The sequence below is a fragment of the Tupaia chinensis genome, unplaced genomic scaffold, assembly GCF_000334495.1.
Source record: "Tupaia chinensis unplaced genomic scaffold, TupChi_1.0 Scaffold000568_1, whole genome shotgun sequence".
NCBI classification, from domain to species: Eukaryota; Metazoa; Chordata; class Mammalia; order Scandentia; family Tupaiidae; genus Tupaia; species Tupaia belangeri.
The window spans coordinates 344418-356724 of NW_006160082.1; the positions used below are offsets into that span (position 1 = coordinate 344418).

General features: G+C 43.4%; 1 pseudogene; it reads left to right on the top strand.

Moving 5' to 3' along the window:
• Window positions 1-8613: 8613 nt before the first annotated feature.
• Window positions 8614-9062, top strand: LOC114009587 (WASH complex subunit 3 pseudogene; annotated as a pseudogene).
• Window positions 9063-12307: the final 3245 nt, after the last annotated feature.

A 12307-nucleotide genomic window follows, 5' to 3' on the forward strand; every position in this document is an offset into this window, starting at 1 on the left:
GATCTCCATTGTTTACCTTCTATAACTATAACATTTTTATAATTGTTCCTATTTCCTTGTTCTTTTCCATATTGTTCCACTGCGTTTTCATTTGTGTTCATCTTGGTTGATTGTAAAGTAGCATTCCTCTCTCTGTTTTTGAGTCATGCTACTCTTTTGTTGTCCTATAATTCCTTACTTGTATCCTTGAACCTCCTCACTGAATTTTTTCTTTTAATTTAAAGAGAGATAATTTTGTAATTTCTCTAATCTAATGGAAAATTACTTATTTGTTTAATAATATGGAGAGAGGTGGGAGAGGGACAGAGAGGTAGTTGGCTTTACTACCTCTGTTTATTTCCTTTCCATGAAAGAATCTTTCTGAAATTCTCTAATTTTGGTACTCAGAAGGTTACAGAGGCCCCAGAAATCTAGCCTCTCTGGTTATAACCTAGCATTGCCTAGCCACACAGCTCATATCCAAGAGACTCTTTTGGCTTGGAAGCCAGGTCACAGAAAATAGAAATAAATATCAGTCTCACCCCCCATCCTCTTTTAAATGTGTTCTTTTGTTTTGTTTTGTTTTTGTTAAAAGTTTATTTACTTCTTCCATGAGTAAAAAACAAAGAGAGGGAGAGAGAGAACAGAAAGACATGACCCCCAAAAGAGCCTTGGTGATGCATTCCACCCCCAGCCTCCAGCCAGCTCCAGATCATGGGCAAGCATGTGCACAGTGTACTCAGGGAGGTTCCTGGACTTGAACTGGGAACCATTCCATGTGGAATTGCCTCACAGAGTGCTGCATTCTACTGCTGTGCCACCATCTGGCCCCACTCCTTCATTCTGGCCTTCCCTGCTATCATACTGGCTCTTCACTGGAAAACAATCAACTTCTCCTGTGGAGTCCTTGGATCCTGTTCCTCAAATCCTGTTCCTCTTGGTTATTTGAATATTGCTCTCACAATATTTGCTTTTTCTGCATATCACTCCTTTTATAATCAATGTTTTTCTTTAAATCAATTCCCAATTTTTACATCTCTAATAAAGAGACATGTCACTCACAAATGAAAAACCAGTATCACTTGTCATAAATAGGAACTATCAAAATAAATGCAATAAAAACAATGTTAGCAAATTCTAGCTAGAAACGGTTGTCTGCTGACATCTGAGTCTGAGGTCTATACTTTCCTTATTAAAAACAGCTATCAGTACAAATCAGAGAAAAGCTAAAGACTACTAACACCAAATCAAGACCACTTTCTTGATGTAATCACAATGAAAGAGAATTAAAAGAATGATTCACTTTTTCATTATGTTATTTAGAATCATTAAAAAGCTGTTCAGGTACCACCTAAATTTATCTTATCGTTCCCTGGCGATACAGTCCCCTACTCCCTCTGCGAAACACCATTCCAATCCAAGGAGCGGTAATTTGGTCCCTTGGCACCAAGGCACTAACGTCTAAGGAAATAGATTTCCTGCTCGAGGCTGGAGGCGATGTACACTGGCTCTCAGCATTCACCAACTTTAGTACAGATTTTGCATTATTCGGCAGGCATACTTCATGGTTTGTGGTTTGAGGTTCTGAGTTTCCTTTTTAAATTATAAAACGGGGCTTTTTCTGTGTTTTTGCTGTGTTTTGCTTTTGCGTTGTAGTTTCTGAACGATGTCAAAGGAGGGGAGAGGAAGAGAATTAAAATATCCTCACTACCTTTAACTGGATATCTGTATGATATGCATCCTCTAAAGGGTCATACAGAGGTAGAGCCAGATCTCAGCTTTGAAGTTTCTGATGCAGCCTTGGGTTCCACATCTGCCGCATTTGGAAGGGCTTTCTTGCTTTCAATTTTGTTTACTTCTTCCATGAGCCCAAGAGGTAGAGCAAGACAGACAGAGATAGAGAGAGAGACAGACAGACAGACAGAGATGGCACCACCAACAGGGTCCTGATACTGTGACCCACTCCCATCCTCAGCTTACCCAGGATTATGGGCACACGGATGCCTGGAGCACTAGAGGGGTCTCCAGAAGCAAGCCCTGGACCTTCCCATGCAGGCTAGCTCCGCAGGGCATTACCTTTTACTACCATGCCACTGTCCAGCCTGCCACATTCAGAAGGCATCTAAGCTTTGTAGGTACTCTCTAGGGTACCAGAGGTAGAATAGGAAACTGCTTCCTGGGGAATCTGACTTGTTCACAAGATTTTCTCCCTGTTTGTGAAATCAGTGCGTGTGTGCCTTCCTGATACCCTCACTTCAGCACAGTGGCAGTCTGTCAATGTCAGTGGTGGAGGGGTGTCTTCAGCAAATACGGACTTTGGACTCCCTAATGAGATTGGGCTCTGTATCCTGCAGCTAGCCCCTTAAACTTACTGAATCTATGTTACCTAGAGAAGGTCAGACAGGGTCAAAAACAGTACCAAGATATGGATAACGGAGTTTCTGACTTTTCGAAAGACCTTCTTTCTTATCTAAGTACACATCAGAGTTCCGACAGAGCCAGTACAATGAGGGTAGGATGTGGTGGGCTCTGGTGTTTCCTACTTCTTCTAAATCCAAAGGTGAGAAGCTTCCTGTGCATGCTGGCTAAAGAATGAGACTCAGAGGTCCCACCGGCTCATCAAGTCAGGTGCTCTCCCTCCTTGCTTTAGTCCCACCAATGATCGGGTGTAGCTAAGGGTGAGTGAGCCCACATAGAAGCATGCCACCGACACAGGCCCACACATAAGGGGCTGAGCAGGGTCCCCCATTCTGTCACTAGGGGGAAGGTCAGCTTCTAAGAGACACAAACAGATTTTCAAGCTTCTTTCTCTATTACTCATCCTGGCCTTAGCAGAAATCCAACTTTTTGCAGGACAACTTCCCTTTCTCAGCCCTATCACTGACAAGCCCTGCCTTCTCGATCTGTCCTCTCTCAGGGCAGGAGGGGGCCAGTGATGTCCCTGCTTCTAGGATGTTACATCATCCGGGCCATAGTTCGTTATCTCAACCCCCTTCAACAGCTTTTCCTCTGGTGACTCCATGCTACCCTGTTAATATCACTAGTCAACTCAGCTTCCCACCCATTTCCCTTGGTGTTTTCAGCTGCCAATTTATAGCTTCTCTTTCATTTTTTAAATTTTGCCAGAGGGCATGTGTGCTTGCCAGAGAGAAACAGAGAAAGAGGGAGGAGGGAAGAGAAGCAGGAGAAAGCCCCCAGCCCCACTGGGGCATGCAATCCCCTTTCCACCATTTCTTGATTCTGTTAAGATTTTGGCAGGCACACATGTCTGGCATGTTTTTCAAGCCACTAGGGATGAGATTCAAATCACATGGTCAGCTATGTGGGAATCAGCTCCTTTAAGCACTAGGCCGCAGGGCCAGCTTCTGTCCTTCTTCATTTTACTCTTGATTATATTAACATTGCCATCTCTGAAAAGTTGGTATTTTTCAAAAGTCCATCTTGTCTTTGTTGCCAACCTTTACCCTAATGCTTGTACAACAGATGTGCATCACAAACATGGTGGCCCATTATAATCACCTGAGCAATTTTAAAAAATCCTGGAGTCCAGGATCTACCTCTGACCGTTTAAATGTCATTCTTTTTTTTTTTTTTTTTGAGAGTTTTTTTTTTTTTTTTTCTTATTGGGTGCGTGCACTCACCAGAAAGACAGACAAGAGAGATAAGAAAGCAAGAAATCACCTCCAACCCAGAGGGGATGGCCACGCCGCAATCCCTTCTCCTCCATTCTCCTCTCAGGATCTTGGGCACGCACGCACATGCACCCGGAATGAGTTTAAGCCGCCGGGTAAGGGACTCGAACCACAGTTGACTACATGGGAGTCCAGCGACATAGCCATTACGCTAACTGCTGGTCCCTAAATGTCATTCTTTAAGGGTGGAGGACTTTTTATTTGGAGTATCCCAGGTGATTCTAGCATGCAGTCAAGGCTGGCAGCTCATCCATGCTAGCTCTGGCTCCTGGACTCCAACCTGTTCTCCTAGGTTAGCAGTGTACTCCTGGCCTCACTGCCTTCTCAATCAGTTTGGTCTCCAGGGTCACTCACTTCAACCAGCTTGCTGCCCAGCCTCTATTCTCAACTACCCTCATGCCAGCTTAAAAAAAAAAGAGTTTATTTATTTTGTGTATATATGTATGCATAGGTGTGTCCGAGTGTGTGAGGGACAGAAAGTGAGAGAAAGAAACAGTACCCCCAACAGAGAAGTGGACAGAGAGATAACACAGGGTCTTGACTCTGCGACCCACCCCCAGCCTCAGCCGGCCATGGATCACAGGCATGAATGCCTGGCATAGTCAGGGAGGTGAAGGCATGCAAACCCAGAAACCACTCGTGTGGCCCAGCCTCGCAGACCATTGCCTCCTGCCACTGCATGGCGACCAGGCCTCCTCTGATGCGGGCTTTCTAACGTCACTGGGGCTCTCGGTGCTAGTCAGCAATTGTCCAAGCGGGTTTGCTGTATTCATTTCCCAAGTGGCCATTCCAGACTGTTTCTATTTTCCTCAAATCCCTGATTCATCCCTTCCCATCTTTGCCATCACAAAGCAAAGTGCTTGTATCTCTGAAGGAAAATCTTCCTATATGGGTGTTTTTCTGAGTGCTCAGAGGGCTTATTTCGGCTTTATTAAGTATACTAAGTTTTACAATTCTTCTGCAATGTTTAAAATTGAAAATGGAGAGTAAAAACAAAACAAAACAAACACCATGGTTCTCTCCAGCTAGGGCCTTTCTTCTCTATTTCTCTTTAGAGGCAAACTCTAGAAACAACATTGTTTCTTTCTTTCTCTTTTTTTAAAGAATTATTGGGGACCAGCGGGTGGTGTGGTGGTTAAGGCGCTGGACACTCCCACATGGCTGACCACAGTTCAAGTCCTGGATCTGGCAGCTTGCCTTCTCACTTTCTCTTTCTCTCTCTCCATGTCTCTCTCTCTGGTCAAATTAAAAAAATAAAATAAATGAATAAATAAAATTTTAAAAAAATAATTATTTAATTTAATTAATTTATTTAATTTTATTTATTTTAATTTGACCAGAGAGGGAGAGAGAGAGAAAGTAAGAAAGTAAGCCACCAGGTCTGGGACTCGAACCAGGGCTGACCATGTGGGAATCCAACGCCCTTAACCACCATACCATCTGCCAGCCCTGAAATAACATTGTTGATACTCCTTCACCCCCACACACCCCCCATTTACTTTACTAAAGCTGCTTTGCATATTGTCACCAATGACACACAAGTTGGAAAATTTACTAGATCTTTTCAGATCTCATCTTACATGGCCTCCAGGGTATTCAACACAGCTGACTACTCCCTCCTTCTTAAAATACTTGGGCTTCCAAGATACACAACTCTCTGAGTTTTCCTCCTTCATAGCTGACTCCACCTTTTCATTCCAACTTCTCACTGTTGAAATTCCTTAGGCTTCACTCAGTCCTGAGCTCCTCTTCTTTCTTCACATTTTCTCCCCAGATATTCAGGTCTCTGGCCTCAGAGACCATCTATATAACAGCGATTCCTAAATGCATATCTTTATCCTATGTCCCTCTTCATAACTCCAGACTCATATCTCAATGTTGCTACTTAATATTGGCTTTGAATGTCTGAAATTAAACTCATGATGTTCTTTAATTTGCCTCTCTATTCAACTGGTGCTGCCAGCATCATCCACCCACCCAGAAACTAGAAACTTTGGTTGTATGTCAGATTCCCTGTTTCTCTTCATCCATAAAACCTGAGCCTTCATGAAGTCCAAAATATATACCTAGAAACATTCCATTCCTCTCCACTTCTAACTGGGCCTACCCTCATCTTTTTGCCTAGGCTATGATGACAGTCTTCCGAAATAGTGGGGATAGGTCGCCGGTCTCCTCCTATTGCAACTTGCCTTGTCCAGAACCAGTTTCCAAACACTAAACATGTGACCTTTTGGAAATATCATACCAATATATCATTCCCCTGTTTAAATTTCTTTCACAGTTTCCACCTCACACAAGATAAGCTCCTGAAATATCAGTAAGTCCAATCACACACTTCAAGACCGGGTCTCCATCTACACTCTGATCTCATCCTAAAATGGCCTTCCCCTATCCCTACAATTCACCTGTGAAATAGTGGGGACAGGTTAGAGCAGGCTTTGGTAGAAGACCATCCCAATATCTCAGTAGCTTATGCCTAAACAGAGTGATTTGTTGCTCCCATAACAATTTGATGTTAGGTGGCTCTTTCTCAAGTGGAAACTCAAGGGTTCTGGGGTCTTCTAAATTGTGGCCCCTCCATATTCAAAAGGTGGCCTTTGTGATGGCTGTAGAAAGAGAAGAGAGTGTGAGCGATTACACTCAGAGTTTTCCGGCAAGGCCTGAAAATGGCACACATAATGTCTGCCCACTCCCCATTGGCTAGAGCCCAGTCACATGATCCTATCCTATCTGTAAAGATGGTGAGAGAAAGTGAGAGAGAGAGAGAGAGAGAGAGAGAGAGAGATACCGAGATACCTTCCTGTGTGTCTAGAAAGAGGATATGAGATTGGTGAGCATCAGGCCAGTTTTCTGCCACATCCTGGTTAAAACCTACTGATATTTAAAGACTCAGCCTAAATAATACTTCCTCACAAAGGCCTTCCAGCTCCTTCAACCTGAATTAGGTATCCTTATATTCCACCATAGCACCCAATAATTTTCCTTTATGGCATGATAACAGTGAGAAGTTTACATTTCTTTATGGGGTTATTTAGTATTTATTAATAATCCTAGACTGTAGGCTTTATAAGAGCAAGAATTGCATCTGTTTTGTTTCTACTATGCCTCTAGCAACTATCACAGTACTTGTACATATTTGGTGTAAACATTGTTGAATGAACAAATAAAGTTATTGTTTGGCTTCAAATAGCACACTACTTGTGCAGGAGAAATCCAAATAAATACGTAGTCATGGCTTACAGTGATAAACAATCCAGGCAGGTAACCCCAGGGAATCGTGACAGTGGCCTGAAGAGCTCCTAAGGTTTCTCTGCTTTCTCTTTTGTGGCAGTCTAATCTAAGGGTCAATAAGCTATAGTCTATAGGCTAAATCTGACTCACTGTTTTTTTACTGATCCATGAGCTATGAATGGTGAAATTTTTAAATGATTGAAAAATAACCACTTAGCGACCAGTAGTTAGCATAATGGCTATGCCACTAGACTCCCATGTAGTCGACTGCGGTTCGAGTCCCGAACCCGGTGGCTTGAACTCACGCCAGGCGCGTGTTTGTGCGTGCCCAAGATCCCTAGAGGAGAATGGTGGAGAAGGGATTGCAGCATGGCCATCCCCTCTGGGGGGTGATTTCTCGCTTTCTATCTCTCTGTCTCTCTGTCTGTCTGGCGAGCGCATGCACCCTATAGCAAAAACCTCTCAAAAAAAAAAAAAAAGAAAAGAAAAAGAACCACTTAATAGTTGAAGAGGAATAAACTATTGTGACATACGAAAATTACTAGGTTGGTGCAAAAGTAATTGTGGTTTCACATTGTGGAAATTTGCCAGTTGATACTGTATATGTTCCTAAATAAATGCAGTTATGTTATACATCACTTTAACGTACATTTTTCATTTTTTTTGGCTAATAACTTATTACTTGCTGTTTATTTTAGACAATGGAAATTACGTTAGACAAAAAGAAAATTTGAGCGATTTTCTTTTTTCTTGAGAGAGATTTTTGCTAGAGGGTGTGTGTGCTTGCCAGAAAGACAGAGAGGCAGAGAGACAGAGAGCTAGAAATTACCCGCTCGGGGGGATGGCCACACTGCAATTCCATCTCCTCCACTCTCCTCTCGGGATTTTGGGCATACATGCACATGTGCCTAGCATGAGTTTTAACCCTTTCACTATCTGCTGGTCCTGAGCACTTTTCTTATTTGAGTTCAAAATGGGTCATAAAGCAGCAGAGACCACTCATAACAACAACACCACATTGGCCCAGGCACTGCTAATGAATGCACGATGTGGTAGTGGTTCAAGAAGTTTTGCAAAGGATCTGAGAACTTTGAAGACAAGGAGTGCAGTGACTGGCCCTCAGAAGCTGACAACGACCAATTGAGGGTAGTCATCAAAGATGGTCCTCTTACAATTATAAGCGAAGTTGCCAAAGAATTCAACATTGACTATTTTAAGGTCAGTTGACATTTGAAGAAAATTGGAAAGGTGAAAAAGTTGGATAAACTGAGTGAGCAGGTAGCGTGCTGGTTTAGACTCATGGTTCCCACATGGTGGGCTGTGGCTCCAGTACTGGACCTGAAAATCATGCTGGAGCAGGGGGAGAAAGAAAATCATGCAAGGTGCATGTATGTGTGCACCCCAAATCCCAGGAGTAGAATGGAGGAGAAGGGATTGCACTATGGCCATCCCCCCATGGGTAATTTCTCACTTTCTCTCTCACTGTCTTTGTCTCTCTGATGAACACACACACCTATGACAAAAATCCTAAAAAAAAAAAAAACCAAAAAACCAACATACAAACAAACATAAAACCTCAGTAAATGGGTGCCTCATGAGGTTACCAAAAATAAATTTTTTAAAAAAATTATCATTTTGAAGATTTGTCTTGGGGCCCCACCTGGGAGGGTTTGTGGGCAAACCTCGAGTCCCCCACCCGCTGAGGAAATGGATGGGGTCAGGCATAGACCTGGCCAAGTTGCCAGCTATTCAGTAGAAAAGAATGGTGGCATTTCTAAACCAGTTTGTGGTGCACACTGTACAGTTCCTCAACCGTTTTTCTTCAGTTTGTGAGGAGAAGCGGGCAGACCTTTCTCTTCGTATCCAACAAATTGAAACAACTCTTAATATTTTAGATGCAAAGTTGTCATCTATCCCGGGCCTAGATCATATTACATTGGAAGTATCTCCTTTAAGTGTCACTAGTGTCACAAATGGATCATATTCGGAAGCCACTTCAGAGCAATCACAGGTAGTTCCAGTGATGGCAACAGAAACAAAAAGATATCAGAAGGACTAGACCCAGACCTTCTGGAGAGGCCAGATGATCCAGTGCCTGATGGTGAAACTGAAAAAGCTACAGAAGAAAGTTCAGATAGCGAATCTTCTTTTAGTGACTAAATTGAATTTTGATAAGAATTATGTATACATGTGTAGGGGAACATTTACATTGTATAAAAGAGCAATCCTGAATTCTCTTAAGCACAACATCAAGTGGCCACATATCCACCACCAAGCTTCCTCTGTTAAAAAAAAAACTTAAAAAAAAAGAGTTGTCTTCTCTTATTCTATGCAACAACAATGAATAGTTTCTCAATCAGATTGTGACATGTGGTAAAAAGTAGACTTTATATGACAACTGATGATGACCAGCTCAGTGGCTAGACTGAGGAGAAGCTCCAAGGCACATCCCAAAGCCAAGCTTGCACCAAAAGAGGTCATGGTCACTGTTTGCTGGGGTCTGATCCACTACAGCTTTCTGAATCCCTGAAACCAGTACATCTGAGAAGTGTGCTCAGCAAATCAATGAGATGCACTGAAAACTGCAATGTCTGCAGCCCGCATTGGTCAACACAGGGTTCGATTCTTCTCTCTGACAATGCCGGACTGCACGTTGCACAAACAATGCTTCAAAAGTAAAACAAATTGGGCTAGGAAGCTTTGCCTCACCCACTATATTCAACTGACTTCTCACCAACTGAACACCACTTCTTCAAGCATCTCAGCGAGTTTTTGCAGAGAAAACACTTCCACAACCAGTAAGATACAGAAGATGCTTTCCAAGAGTTCGAGGAATCCTGAAGCATGGACTTTTACGCTTACAGGGATAAACAAACTTATTTCTCATTGGCAAAAATGTGTTGATTGTAACAGTTCTTATTTTGATTAATAAAGATGGGATAGAGCCTAGTTATAATGATTTAAAATTTATAGTCCAAAACGGCAATTGGTTTCGCACCAACCTAATATGTGAAAGCCAAATCCGATGTCCATAAAAAAAGTTTGCTTATACACAGCTGTACTTATTAGTTTATTTATTGTCTATGACTGCTTGCAAGCTAAATGGTGGAGTAGGGTAATATGAAAAAGGTGATGTAGCCTGCAAAACATAAACTATGAGTAAATTTGTATTTACTATCTAGCTCTTAAAAGAAAAATTTTGTTAACCCTTGTTAATCGATGCTTAATCTAAAAGACCACTTCTGGGGCTGTCAGGTGGCATGGTGGTTAAGGGTGTTGGACTCCCCCGTGGCAGACTGTGGTTTGAGTCCTGGACCTGGTGGCTTGCTTTTTCACCACCCCCCCACCCCCACCCTCACCCTCTCCTTCCATCTTTCTCTCTGGTCAAATAAAAATAAATAAATAAATAAATAAAGTTAAGTAAGATAATTATTTTAAAAAAATTTAAAAAGAGAAAAAAAATCTAACTTCTAGCTGGCATTGATCAAGAAAGAGTTCAATTCTTTTCCATGACAATGCCAGATTGCACATCAAGTACATCTTATTTATTTATTTATTTAGGCTAGAGGATGTGTGAGAAAAAGCACTCCCTACTCCAATGGGGGCACGGTCACACTACAATCCTTTTTCTTCCATTTCTCCATGCTGTTAGGATTTGGGCTTAAAACATGCGCTTGGTATGTTTTAAGCCACCAAGGCTGTGATTCAAACTATTTATCGGGCCATGTGGGATTCAGTTCCTTATTCATAGCTATGAGGCCAGTTCCAAATATACATCTTTAAACCTCTTTTTCCTACTCTTATGTCCAGTACTAGAAATTAGGCCCCCATCAATTCTGTCCTTGTAACTGTATTCCTGCCCTGCTATTTCCCTCTTCTTTTTGCAACCATTCTTTTACTATAATCAAGGCTAGTTTCCAAGAGAAAAGCTTTGATAGGGGAACTGTTATTTGAAGCTTTCGAAAAAGCAGTACAGTAAATTTTATTTTGCATACCAAATAAAACTGCATTGTTTGGCATAGCATTCAAGATTCTCCATTATCTTTGTGCATCTTAGCTTTTCGGCCATATCTCTTACATCACACTTCCATCTAGTCTTATCAATCACTTAACCCACTCTTGCCTTCTCTACTCAAGGCCTCTGTTCACAGCTATCATCTCTGCATGAAATGCCTGCTGCCAGTATTTCTGTCTTACCCACCTTTTAAATTGGTTATTTCAAATGCCTCCTTCCCCTAAAAGCCTTCCTCAGATCCTCCACTGAGAATAATTATTGCCATCTGTGCATTTCTCTAATGCTTTGTAGAATGTTTCATTTCAAATTCTGCTTTATAGTTTCCAGTGTATATGTAAAAAATGTTTCTCACGTTCTATTGCAAGCTGCTAAAGGGCAGGAATTGTATTTCACTTTATTAATCTTTGTATCCTTTCGGCACCCAGAAAGAATCTTGTACAAAATGGAAATACCGCTCCTTTGTAAAACTGCTCATAAGAAACTGGAACTGTGAATTTTTGTCAAGTCCAGGACTTACCTTTATTTAAGCACGAACTCCACTTAATTTGTTTAGGGCTCACTAGGGACAGTGACATCTTTTTAGGGCACGCTCTCTTCCAGGTGGTCACACACCTGTGGATCGCAGCCTGAGACCTTCAGGTGTGTCAGCAGACACGTGGGTGACTAGCACTTCCCTCTAGGCCCCTCCTCTGACCATGGTGATTGGCGGACCAAACTTTCCAATCAGTCCTCCCCGCCTCTTTCAGGAGCAGCCAATCACAGACCCTGAGCGCCTCCTGACTACTAGACACTGTTTACTAACAGATTGAGGCTGGGGAATAAGGGGTGTGACGGTTCTGGGGAGGTCAGAGAAGGGAAGGTCTTGACAGCGCGTGCGCCCTAGAAGAAATGGGCGGGGCAGAACATCGGGTTTCACCAATCCGAGTAGCCGCGCTCCTCCCTCTCCTGCCTCCCCGCCAAGCAACAACAATTCGAGGAGCGGGGCGGGGCGGCTGGGGAAATGTCAGAGCGGCTTGTCCAGTAAGAGCCGGCGTTGACATACGCGCGCGCCCTGTGCCCAATCAACGAGGGCGGCTCGAATGGCTCCCCTACCTTGCTGGCTGTGGGCGGAGCGGCGTGAACGAGGAGGCGGTGGAGCAGGGGGCGGTTTGGTTGCGCGGTACTAGCGGTGCCCGCCGAAGGGGGAGGAGGCGGAGGAGCTAGCCGTGCGGCCAGAGCGGGAAAGAGACTCGTCTCCGCGTCCGCGCTCTGGGCCCGCGGCTCCTGGGGCTGCAGCCGGGGCTGTGAAGGGACGGGCGTCCGCTGTCTCCCGGATTCCTCTCGGAGCGACCTGCGGGATCGGAAAAAGGGAGATGGAGGGGGAGGGCGGCCGCGGCGGCGGCGCCGCGGG